Raw genomic sequence first — 12,672 nt, 5'->3', positions numbered from 1 at the left:
GTCACGTTCAGTTTCTGTTACATGACTCATTCCTCCCTCCCCCACAAACGCGCCGAAGCGAGCGTCAGTTAAGAACGACTACCAGTTAAAGAAAAAAGGTATACATTTACCGTTTTACAAGTTTCTACGATTGCGAAGATAGCACGGTGACTTCCACCATGCTGAAGCGAGCATCAGTTGTCACGTGACCCATTTCCCAAGCATCTTTGCGACAAGCGGCGGTGGCGAAGTAGCGTGGAATCAAATGCCGTCCCACCACCGACTGCGTGTCGTCGTACCACTTTCCAAATTTGCGTTGATCGCGGGACAAATGCCAACGCTTCGGCACGGCGGCTGTTGTCACGTGATCGAATTCATGGCGGAGAAGATGCAGTACCAATTTCTGCGGATGCGATGCAATGATCGCAGGAGAAGAACGTCACACATGCGAGAAATTATACCGTTTAATATTTATGTACAGTCCCGCAGTTTCTTTTTTCTAACCACGAGAAGAGTGAACAGCATCTGTCGTGCTTGGAGAAGTGCAGAGTTGATGAACTCTTCACCTCAAGTGCAGAGTTGAAGTTTCAACAAACTATTGCCCACATTCATCAGACAGTCCTGGATAGAGAAATGGAGAAGTGTTTTCGATCGGACTTTAAATGTAAATCGAATTTCCTGCTCGTCAGAATCCTCCAATCATATTTTCTTCAAATAAAGGAAATTTTAGAGAAATGGTAGAGTTGCTATCGAATTATGACCCCGCTTTGAAGGAACATTTTTTAGAATTGAACGTTCATCTGATCGGAATGAACCTTCATATTTATCGCCAAAGATTCAAAATGATGAAGGCATATCAGACTTAGTGTCGAAGTTTGCAGATGATACAAATGTTGTTAATTACAGTAAAGACAGTAAGCTACTGCAACAGGATCTAGATAATTTGGGCAGATGGGCTAAGAAGTGGCAACTGAAGTTTAACCTTGACAAATGCAAAGTACTGCATATGGGTAGAAGTAACCCCAGAGAAACGTACCAACTGTGTGGTACTACACATAAGGAGGTAGAAAATGAAAAAGACCTGGGAGTAATTGTGCAGTCAGATATGAAGTTTTCTGAGCAATGCAGACAGGCTGACAGGGCAGGTCATGGGGTTTTGTCAATGATATATAGCAATTTTGCTAGCAGAGAAAAGGAGGTGATTGTCCCTCTGTATAAGTCAGGCCACGCTTTGAGTACTGCGTACAGGTCTGGAGGCCTCAATTTAGGAAGGATGTAGATTTACTTGAGCGTGTACAGAGAAGGGCAACAAGATTGGTGAGGGGAATGAAGGGATCCTCTTACCAAGAGAGGCTTAAGTTCTGCAAATTGCAGTGGCTGGAGACTAGGCACCTGCGAGGTGGTCTGATTGAGGTGTATAAGGCCTTGAATGGGTTGAGCACGCTGAATTCTGAGGGGATTCTTCCACTTGTTCAAATTACGAACCTACGGGGACATAAGTTCAAATTAAGAAAGGACAGATGTAGAATAGATGTGCGGAAATTTGCCTTTAGCCAGCGGGTGGTTAATCGCTGGAACAAACTTCCATCTGTCGTTGTGGAAGTTGATAGGTTGAATAAATTTAAGGAGGAACTGGACAAATATTTAGAGGGCATGGTTGTGTGAATTTTTATTTATTTATTTATTTTTTTTTTGGGCTGATGCTATATAGGCTCATACGCTTGTTTTCTTGCATCACATGCCACGATTACTATTACTATTACTATGCGTTCATTAAATGCTTTCCCGAGAGATTTAGAGAGAAGAGCGAACCACGTTATAACGAGGGCCTGCTGTACTGAAAAAACATAACAAACATCAAATTAGGTACGAATTAATATGACTTTTGCTGCTGAACCTCTTGAGGAAGTCTCTCAACTTCAGGCGAGTATGCCACAATTTCCATCTTTAAACATGCTGAGAGGCTCGTATTGTTCAGACGGTTTCTTTATTTATTTTTAATACAGTTCATGTTCGAAAATATTTTCCCACAGAAACACGTCGAACCAAAAACTGAGAGAAGTCCAAATGCAAATATTTTCGAATTTATATTTGTGTCCGGTAAGCTACTCCACGCATCGAACACAATTTGGTCTTGCTTTTTCAACTCATCTATCGCCGTCCATTTGAGGGCAGCCTTTTGCCTTTCCAAATCCTCAATTTCAGTTTTAAGGCATTTTAGTCTCCACGTGTCCTTGATTATTAAGTCCTCCATTTAAAATTGTGCTTCATGTGGACTCAAAGTTAAAGAGCCGTAGTTGCATGTTCAAAGAGCCTCAGGTTGCCAACCTCTGTTCTTAAGTCCTGCAGTAAATGATGGAATTCGTCTTTTTCTGTTCTCTTCCAGTTGATGTCGTGTATCCATTGCGTACTCTCTTTTGTTTTCTCGGCTATAAGAAAAGCCCATGCATTTTTTAAATCTTCTTCAAAATCTGAAGAGGAGGATGAACTGTGGCAAGTCATTTCGCATATGCACTAAAAAATAAAAAAACTGTTAAAGAAAATTCGCTCAATGAAAAGTATTGAAAGGTAAATATTTTCTTTTTAAATAAAATAAATCATGTTTATTGAATGTGTATAGTAAACAATTATGTAAAAAATTTGACTTTAATATCGATAAAAAGTTTCCTTTTATGTTTATAACTATTGCAATAAAATTCCGTTAATTTTGTTAAAATTTGACTAATTTTGCATTCCACGAACTTGTAAAAATCAACAAATATAGAAATAAAATGTTTTTATTGCAGTGGTTTTCAACCGGGGTGCGCAAACAACATTCCAGGGGTGCCACTTAATTTGAGTTTAAGTTACTTAAACTTTTTTTTTAATTTATATATTTATTTCATTATAAAAAGTGTACGGTATCTTTTTAATTTTGTGGTGATCTGCAATTGATGTTTATTTAGTACCTCTATATAAAGAATAAAATTATACAGTATATATATAATTTGTATTATGAATTGTAATTTTATTTATAGCTATATTATTGTAATAACTATGACGTAACATTTTATTAATATTATATACACATACAGAGAGAGACTCGGATCTAACAGGAAGAAAATTGAGTAGGGGTGCCACAAAATAAAATAAATTACTTAGGGATGCCGTTATTAAAAAAAGGTTGAAAACCACTGATATAATGCGAGTACATCAAGACGAGAAATGAATACCCCAAACATAAACATGAGTACCCCGAGATAATTCTTCAGTACAGTGATAATTCTTCTCCGACCGACTTCAGTTTACAATAAACAGAGACATGACGAGAGTCCCGTGACGTAATGATAGTTCCCCCCTTAACTCCCCCCCTAATAAGGTGATTATTTAATCTGAATCGAATCTGATAATTATCTAGAGATAATAACTCCGAGAATTAACGACTCTCAAATTCTACTTGAATGTACTTTTTTATTTATTTATTTTTATTCTAAGTAGCATTTGTATGATATTTAACTAGAAAACTTTAGAGTGTAGTTGCTTCACTTACAGCAACTTCGCTGGCAAGAAAATTAAATAAATAAGCTTGACTGCATTAGTAGGAAATTGTTTTTGTATGCAAAGACAGAATTCAGTATACAAGAAAAAGAATGCAAATGGAGCTCAGGGAAGATTAGAATACCGGTACAGAACAAATAACGGACAAGAAACTGACATTATTGATTTAAGTAGAAGATAGAAAAAAGAAATAAGGAAATTTCTATAATAGATGAACCAAACATCGGGATGGAAAATAAATTAGATAAACGGGAACAAAAATTGGAATGGATGATTAATAACTTTAATAAAGCAGAAGGAGCAAAATTTCAGCGACATAAAGAAGGGGTGGGAAATAGATGTAGTATGAGCAGAGGATATGAGATGACGACAACATTCTACCATGAGCCAAGAAACCAAGACAACACTTCTAAACGTTGCTACATATGCAACAGCCCCGCACATTTGGCACGTTTTTGCCCAAAAATTAAGAATAGGAATACAGAAAGGAGAACAGAGACTGAACGCCAGAGGACACAGGAGCCCAACGTCACACTAAGGGACCACCAAAAATCTAACATTACAGACCAGGCCAGACAAAAGCAAATAATGAAGGGAATGGGCGCAAATAAGAAAAGCATTAAACCAGAAAGATCCTCTCAGGAAGCTCACCAGCAACGATCTACACCATGGAAATCAAACGGCTGTAGAGACAACAACAAACCGAACTTAATCTCTCTGAAAAAGATATCAAGCAGGGAAGAATTGTTATTCGTAAAGGGAAACGTCGGATCCACACATGGAAAATACTTGGTGGACACAGGAGCTGCAAAGTCAGTGATGACCTGGGAATATTTTTTAAAATATAGGAACGATGGCAACTCAGGAATAAATCGCTACAGCAGTAACTACATACATATTACAGGGAATAGGAGGGACACTCATATCAGAATTTGAAGTCGCTGCTTCTGTGGCACTAAATATAAGTGGGGTGCATGCAGCGCACACCTTTTTAGTGTCCAGAGGAATAAAGAATAAGGAATATGATGCCATTTTAGGACTGGACTTTTGGCGAAAGACCGGTTGCTACATAGATTGCGCTAACAACACCATACTGCCCAAAAACAAGCTACTTGCGAGGAATCAAGTAAACGAAATTGACTTCAGCACTTTCACCACAGAGTTTCACCCGCCTCTTATTCACAAGGAGAATAACAATCACAAGAAATGTTACTGCTGCTTTAAGTTTGGACACATTGCAAAATTTTGCAAGGAACGGAACACAACCTAAACTGCAAAGATCCAAAGTGGAAACTTAAAAGAGGGCTATTTTATCCACAGAGAAAAAAAATGTTTAGAAGTGGGATAATAGCAAAACAAATAAGAGAACGGAAATAGCTAAGAATGAAAATCTAAGATTGGATAAACTTGAACATATGAACAGTGAAGCCAATAAAAATTGAAGGACGGATGCCACAAGAATAAATGAAAGTGGAATAAAACCGCCAAGAAATTGTCAGATGTGACACTCTGGATGCGAGTAAAAATTAGTTCTATGCTGATTTAGAAACAGGTGACTGGTGCTTGTAAAAGGTAATGGAACTGAACGAAAGGACTAGAAACAACAGAAATCGGAAAGTTCAGAGTGAAAGACAAATTATCTGTTTGTTTTTACTTTATATTCTGTCTTTTTTTTACTTTTTTAGTGTTACCTTAATGACCTAAACCTCTGTGTCACCTCAGCTAAATCTGATGTTATAGATTATAGATTACATATAGGTTGGAATTCCGAAGTTAGAATGCAATATGAAGTTAGACTAAAAAGTTATTATATTAAGTTCAGGGTGTTCGAGATTTTAAAGTTAAGAAAGCGACGAGAATGAAAAGTTACCCAACCTATTAATAACTGAACTTCAATCTTTATAAGGAAATTAATTTCCTTATAAAGATTGAATAAAGGAGATAGAAGAGACTGAATTGATTGATAGGTATTATACGATTATACCCTTACAAAACATGTATATATTATACATGCAAAGTATTCTGAATGCGAGGTGATGAATATTTTATTGTGAATGAATATGATGTTATGTAGCTAAAGAAGAAATAAATAAAAGGAGGAAGAATTAATTGTGAAAGTGTACTGTGAATTGATTCGCATTTATTATATTTAAAAGGCATTCTGTTGGTTGCAGAGTATGATAGAAATCATTCATAATTGGCCAGATTTTGTGTAATGCATTTATAGGAACTGAATTTTAAGTTGTTGAAATACTGTTTTTAATGGCATTTGTGTTTATAAAGAATTAGAGTATTTTGAAATGAAAGTTTGGATGAAATCATAGGTTTGAGAGTAAGATCATGGGTGTATGTAAGGAGCCTTGTATAATAAATGTTTTGCTATTCTATTTGGTATGTTGGCGTCAATTATTCATGAGATATACACGTTCTGCTAGTGTACATATTTATAAAGAGAATAATCCCCACGCACTTTGATATTCTGATCACTGTGAAAAATTAACATAGCAGGGTGTAGTGTGGGCCTCAGAGAGGGACTGATCTCTTCAGGATAGGCTATAATTGTCAGTGGACAATACTAATGTAACGGGTGTAGAAGATACTAATATTAAGTTAAAGATTAATAAAAAAAAATTAAAGGAATTGCACATCTATAGGTATGAGATAACATATAATATAGGCGAATAAGAAATTATCAAGAGGAAACTTGAAACGTAGAATACCAACTTCGAGTAACACAGGTAGCTGATCTTTCGAGTTGGCCCTGATTGATCTTATGCCCGAACTTTGTTTTTTCACAAGCCCTCCCCGAAGTACAGACCTGACTGATAACCACATTCCTTATGCCAAGACAAATTAACAAAGACATTGTCCTTTTACTTTTCAGTCGTACACTGGTGAGTTGAACTTTACGTCACCCGATCTAAAAAAAATCAGGGGTTCTCAGCACTACTCTGCAGGCGAATTAAAAAAAACGTTCAACTTGTATAATATTTGGCCTCAGTCGGGAAAGAGATCTTTTGCTGGAAGAAGAGTTATGGAGTGATATCACTGCGTAAGCCTTGAATACCGGCTCAACTGGCGGACTGGCAACCAGTACACTATTTCTAGGGCCCAATTCTATATCAACCTTGAAGTTACCCCATGGAAACAACAGATTGTGGCAGATAGCCTACTTGCACTGGTCAAACTAATCACAGGACACCTCGACATCATAGACCCTGATATCGAAGACCTCATTAAAACTCCCCGAATTTCTGGAAGAAGCCAAAAAACAGTTTTAACAACCTCAAAAGTCTGAGGCATGTTTCTCCGAAATACGGAAATTTGCTTAATAATCTGTCCATTGAGCACGATAAATTCTGGCAGCAGAAAGCATACAGACACCTGAAACTAATCGATACATACGCAAGTTTATGGTTATAACGTCAAACACACCAAAACTAGATCCCAAAACAACCCATCACAGGATAAATATAAGAAAATATGAAGCTATTATTAATCTCTAATTAAGGTAAAGAGTAATTAAAGTAAAAATAATTAAAGTAAAGCTATATATTAAACGACTCCTGGCATAGTAATCCAAGATAGACAGAAAGGAACGGAAACGCAGACAGCAGCCTGTGAACTGTTCAGACCCAACCAAAGAAACTCTTTACTTTAATGAAGCGTTCTAAAAATGTGTGCTTAACTTGTGCACATCAATGTTCACATTGTACTTAAATCGTTCATTGCATATTCCCATCTTTAAAATGCCATAATGCGTGTTATTGTACAGTGGATTAGAGAGAAAATTAGATTTCGAACTGAATCTTTGATAGCCCACAAATTGCATAACAAGTACGTAAATAAAAAGTGTAAATATCTTTCAGGTTAAGTATACATGTTGCTCCATGTAACCAGGGGCACACGTCTCTGCCTTAGAAGGTAAAATGGCCGCCTTAACTTACTGCTGTCCAGACAGAGTAGTAAGCCAGGGGATTCATTTGCAGATACTACAGTGTATTAACAGATACTACTACTTAGCGTGTTATACGTGGAAAAGGTTCCTAATTATAAGAACGGGTAGTAAATTGTACATACTTTTACGTTACGATAGTATTCTGCATGGAAAGCTAAAATTTTGAATAACTGTTACTCTGTAGAGACAATGCTGATTGGGTGTAGGGTTTTTAGGCGCATCAGCAGCTTAGGCCATATTGCTCCGTTATATAATATATCTGTAAATTGCTTATCTTCTGTAGTCGATTTGCTTTTTGCATTATTTGCCATTACTACTACTACTACTACTTAAACTGTCAATGTCCCTCTCTTCTGAAGTTAAAACATCTTTCTTCCTCTTCTATAGTCGATTTGCTTTTTGCATTATTTGCCATTACTACTACTACTACTACTTAAACTGTCAATGTCCCTCTCTTCTGAAGTTAAAACATCTTTCTTCCTCTTCTAACTGACAATGGTTCCTGTACTTTAAGCCTTGTGATGTCATTTGATTCGTTTGCAATTATGAGGTCAAGAATATTCTCACCCCTACCACTTTCTCTAACAAGCTGGTACAAATAATAATCATCTAGTTTATTTAAAAGAGTTTTTCCCCGTGGTGAGTTTCCTTCCCACTTTTTCCAATCAATGTGGGCAAAATTGATTGTCACCCATAATAAGACATTCACACTTGCTTTCCCATTTCATCTTCATGTAAAGGCTCTCGTCATATTCTTCACAATGTTCACATTATTCCCACTCGCATTGTTCGTTTGCTTCCAACTAACTCACTCCACACAGAGTCTGTGCTGGCAGATGCAATTTTAGGCTCAAAAAATGCCTTTCCGCGCCCAGGCTGCTTTTGATAAAAAGCATGACCCCTCCAGCCTCCACCCACCCTATCTTTCTTAAATACATTATACATACCGTAGTGGAACTGGTCATCACAAATTTCCGGTGGCACCAAGTTTCTGTTAGCCTTATTATATCAGCATTAGTTGTCGTAACCAGCAATTAAAATTCAGCCGTTTCGTTTACAACATTCCTGGCATTACTGTAGACACAGTTCAGGCTAAGTAATCTTCTACAGTTTACTACCCTGACACACCCCTGAAGTTATTTAGGTTTGTATCCCAAGCTTTATCTTCCCCTTCATTTTAAACATTGCTACCCTCAGAATATCTTATCGACGTCTATTGTTGTGGCAAGAATCAAGAATTCATGAGTGAGTGCAAGCATTACTTTGACCCATATCATCAGATAAACGGGAATCTAAATTACCCTTCTTCCCCCAAGTAGCAATTTCCCTGAACCTTTAGGGTATCCTCAATGACACTGGCAAAATTCTTGCACCACCTTTGTTCAAATGAATACTATCTCTACAATATAGATTCCTTTTACATACATATGCGGGCCACCCAGCCTGATAAAAATTTCTCCTCTCGAGTCTTGCAGATTCCCTCGAGTTAATCCACAAGGCTTTCACCATATAATCCCTCCTATCGTGTCTGTGCAGAATTGCACGCACATACACATTCTGACCTAATTGCCGACATGTTTTCAGCATAGTCCTATATTTATCCAACAGATGGTCAGGTCGTGTACGTTTAATATCGCTAAACCCACATGAATAATAATTCTCTCTTTACTTCCCTTAAAATCTGACAATCTATTAGTAACATGCTCTGGTTCTGGACCACCTATCTTTATTTCAATTTCAAAAATTGTTACTCGTTTCCCTGACAATAGTCTCCCCAATAAAACGAACTTGACTGTTCTTTTCTGGAACCCGAAAAGCATCACTGTTAAGTATTGACATGAGTCCCTTACGAGCTCATAGTTACATTTGTTTTTAGCGCAAGCACTTGTTTCTTCAGTGACTCAAATTCTTCTCGTAACGCACCAAGTTCTAATTTGAGATCATTACACTCCTTGCATCGGTTGCAAAGAAAAGAATGGCCAAATGAGCTAGGTCTGACTACTAGACCAGCCTTTGCATACATGCCACAAGCTATACAATAACAAACCCTATCCGAATGTGAAGCTGTAGCTTTACAAATACTTATCTAAATATAAAAATAAATTAACCTACGTGACTATAAGAATTCAAACTACATATTAACTACAGTTTTGGTATATTAAAAAAAAAAAAAACAAGAGCTTCGGAAATACGCAGCCAAATGCTGAAGTCTCGATCCCAGATATGGTCAGATTCCTGGAGTGATGATTGATGAGCGATTATCATTCTTGCCCCATGTTGTTGTTGTTGGAGTGAGGTTTATTGGCGCAAGGGCTGCTATGACCATATTGCGCCTTTGCCCCATTTGTCCCATATTTGAGAGAAAAAATACGAGTAGTTTATTCAAGGATCAAAAGGACAGAAAGGATGAAGTGGGACTCAAGGAAAGTCCCTTTACCTTCTTTATAAGTGTATATTTTTACTAGGATCGGCTTTAGGGTAAGCCCGAGTAGACACTGCCCTGGGATCGCCAAGGTTTAGGCAAGAAAAACTGTGTATTTCATGTGTTATTAAATTCAAAATTAAAAAATTTTGAATGGCCGGAATTAGTTTTACATATTTTTAAACAATATTTCAAAACAGCCTTCTAACGTCTTAATTTGCAACTGCTATATTTATTTATGAGATTGAATAAGGTCTTTGTTTTCTTTACTTACTAGTGTGTTTATTGTTGGACTTTCATATTCTAAAATATGAAAATCTTCTCATTGACGGGAGGGACGCCATCAGTCAATGTGTGGCCTAGGGGTGCTATATACCCTTCAGTCAGCCCTGATAATTACATATGCATGTGGGGCTTGGGGATATCATCTAAATAACAGTCATGCTCGAAAGAGTCTCTTCCCTGCTTAGAGATTTGCCCTTCTCGCTGTGACTCGTACTTGTGGAACCGTTTCCAATGATACCGTACAGGTCTTTGCTGGAAAAGAGCCTGCAGATTTAGTTTGCTAAATCTCATTTAGATGCTATTACTTATTAGTTTGCTACTAAGAATAACATAGTTTAGAAATTCTGGGAATGAAATCTTGTCCAGATGTCGATAAACAATATAGTAAGGTCTGATTTGAGAGTGGAGAAGAAGCTACAAAAAGAGGCAAATGTTATTTGCCTCTTGAATCATCCCAGATGATTCCTCGCAGCATGCTGAACTTCTATTCATATTTTTGCAATTTCTCTTTCCTTCACCACCCCACGCCCTTCCGCTCTGCTGCCTCCCCGTTCCTTCCCTGCCTTCATATTTTCTGTAAAATGCTCCTGTCAAACAGCGAGAGTGAAGAGAGCTCATTCTCTTCACTCTCGCTATTTGACAGAGCTCACTCTCGCTATTGCAAGGGTGCACGCTACCTGCCAGGCGTCTTCTACTGTCCCTCCCTAGTCCGGCTCCCCGTGGGCAGATGCTGGGAGGTCCCTTCCTATTGATCGTGCCTTCCGGTGACTAAGTGAGCAGTCGCACAACACAAATGGCCCACTACCCACACCGACTGGTGTGGTAAAGTTGTGCAGCATCACAGAATACTTAACGCGGATTTGTTGGAAATCACAGGAACCGCCTAACACACTGAGCCCAGTTTCTTTGGATACATTAAGCAGATCAGCAGTTTTAACTGCTGTTTCCATTATTTTGTCGCCCCTGTACCTCGGGTGGCATTGTAAATAATACCCTCGTGGCACACAACCATCTAGGATATTTATTTTTGTGGAATAATGATAACATATGGTATACAAACTACATCCAAGTGTGCAGGGTAGAAAACTTCTACCCTGTAGAGTTAGGAATAGACTATCAAAGTTTCCTAATTAGATATACTGATAAGTTTCAACATGGAACCCAGAAATTCTCCAGTTAAAAAGTCCTACTCTGTGGGAGTTATTATTCAAATTTCAAATTAATTCAAGCTGGAAAACATTTTGCTGAATTATTGCTTATCAAATTTGCAGAGTGGATCAAACTGACCGCATGAAGGAAATTTTTTAAAAAAGGAAATAATTTCGCTAATATATTATTTATTAAAACAAATATAACATTTTCGAAATCAAAATTTACTGGGTCATATCAGGTTTTGCTATACAGAGAAAATTTTATGTTAATACCTTAACATACACACACTGGCCAAAAAAATAAGAACCTTTAGTCAGTATATTGAATCAGGTCGTATTTGTTTCGAATAACAGCAAGTGTGCAGAATAGTATGGATTCTCTATGGTATTTTAGTGCGTTTTGGTCTAATTTTAACAATTCTTCCAGTAAAAAATATCGCGTAGCTGCTATAAAGTCAAAGGAGAAGGATTTTGTTGCTTAATAGCTCTCTCTCTCTCTCCAGCATATCCCACAAATTCTCATTAGGATTGAGATCAAGTGAATGTGGGGGCCAAGGAAGATGGTGAAAATTCCGTGTCATGTTCCCGAACCATTCTTTCTTTCAAACTCAACGACATAATGGACTGTTGGACTGTTCCATAAAGTGGCCATCACCTTCGAGATAAAAGAGTAACATTGCAAGTTGCAGTAGATCTGACATAAAATTCAGGTATTCCTTGGATTATTTTCGACTTTCCACCGGTATCAAAAAACCTAGTCTGTGCCAACAAAACATTGCCCATGCAATAATAGATGCTTAGACGTCCACTCCAGATGCTTAGATTGTCTTAACAAGACTAGCACTGTCCATCGATTCGTCAGTTTCTCGCCACCTTCTCTGGCTATCATCAGCGCAAAACAAAGTGCAAAGCAAGCGACTGCCGCTAGTACCAAATTTTTTCAATTTCCTATGCATGGTACGGTTTGAAATAGGGTACTTCTGGGCTTGGTTGAATTCAGTTGTTATTTGCTGAAGACTGATGTCCTATTTTTCTTTACAGTCCTCCTTAGAGTACGACGGCTTTGCTCTTGAAGCATTTATTTTTCTGCCACATTTACGCCTTTGAGATGTCGAAGAATCGGTTGCTTTCCAATCATTAAAAACCTTTGAGGGATGCTTTTGAGAAACCAGTTATGTCGTCCAAACCTTTAATTTTATGAGTATTCAAATTTCTTTCTTTACAGAATCTTTTGTTTGCATGAAATTAATTTTTCTCATGTTTGTTTACTTTCCAATCTGTACTCAAGCAACCCATTCGATATACATCTAGCCACCATTAGTCACTACCAAAAGAATCAC

The sequence above is a fragment of the Mastigoproctus giganteus genome, chromosome 3, assembly GCF_048544385.1.
Source record: "Mastigoproctus giganteus isolate SK-2022 chromosome 3, ASM4854438v1, whole genome shotgun sequence".
NCBI lineage: Eukaryota > Metazoa > Arthropoda > Arachnida > Uropygi > Thelyphonidae > Mastigoproctus > Mastigoproctus giganteus.
The sequence above is the reverse complement of the archived record's forward strand: the minus strand, read 5'-3'. Positions refer to the sequence as shown.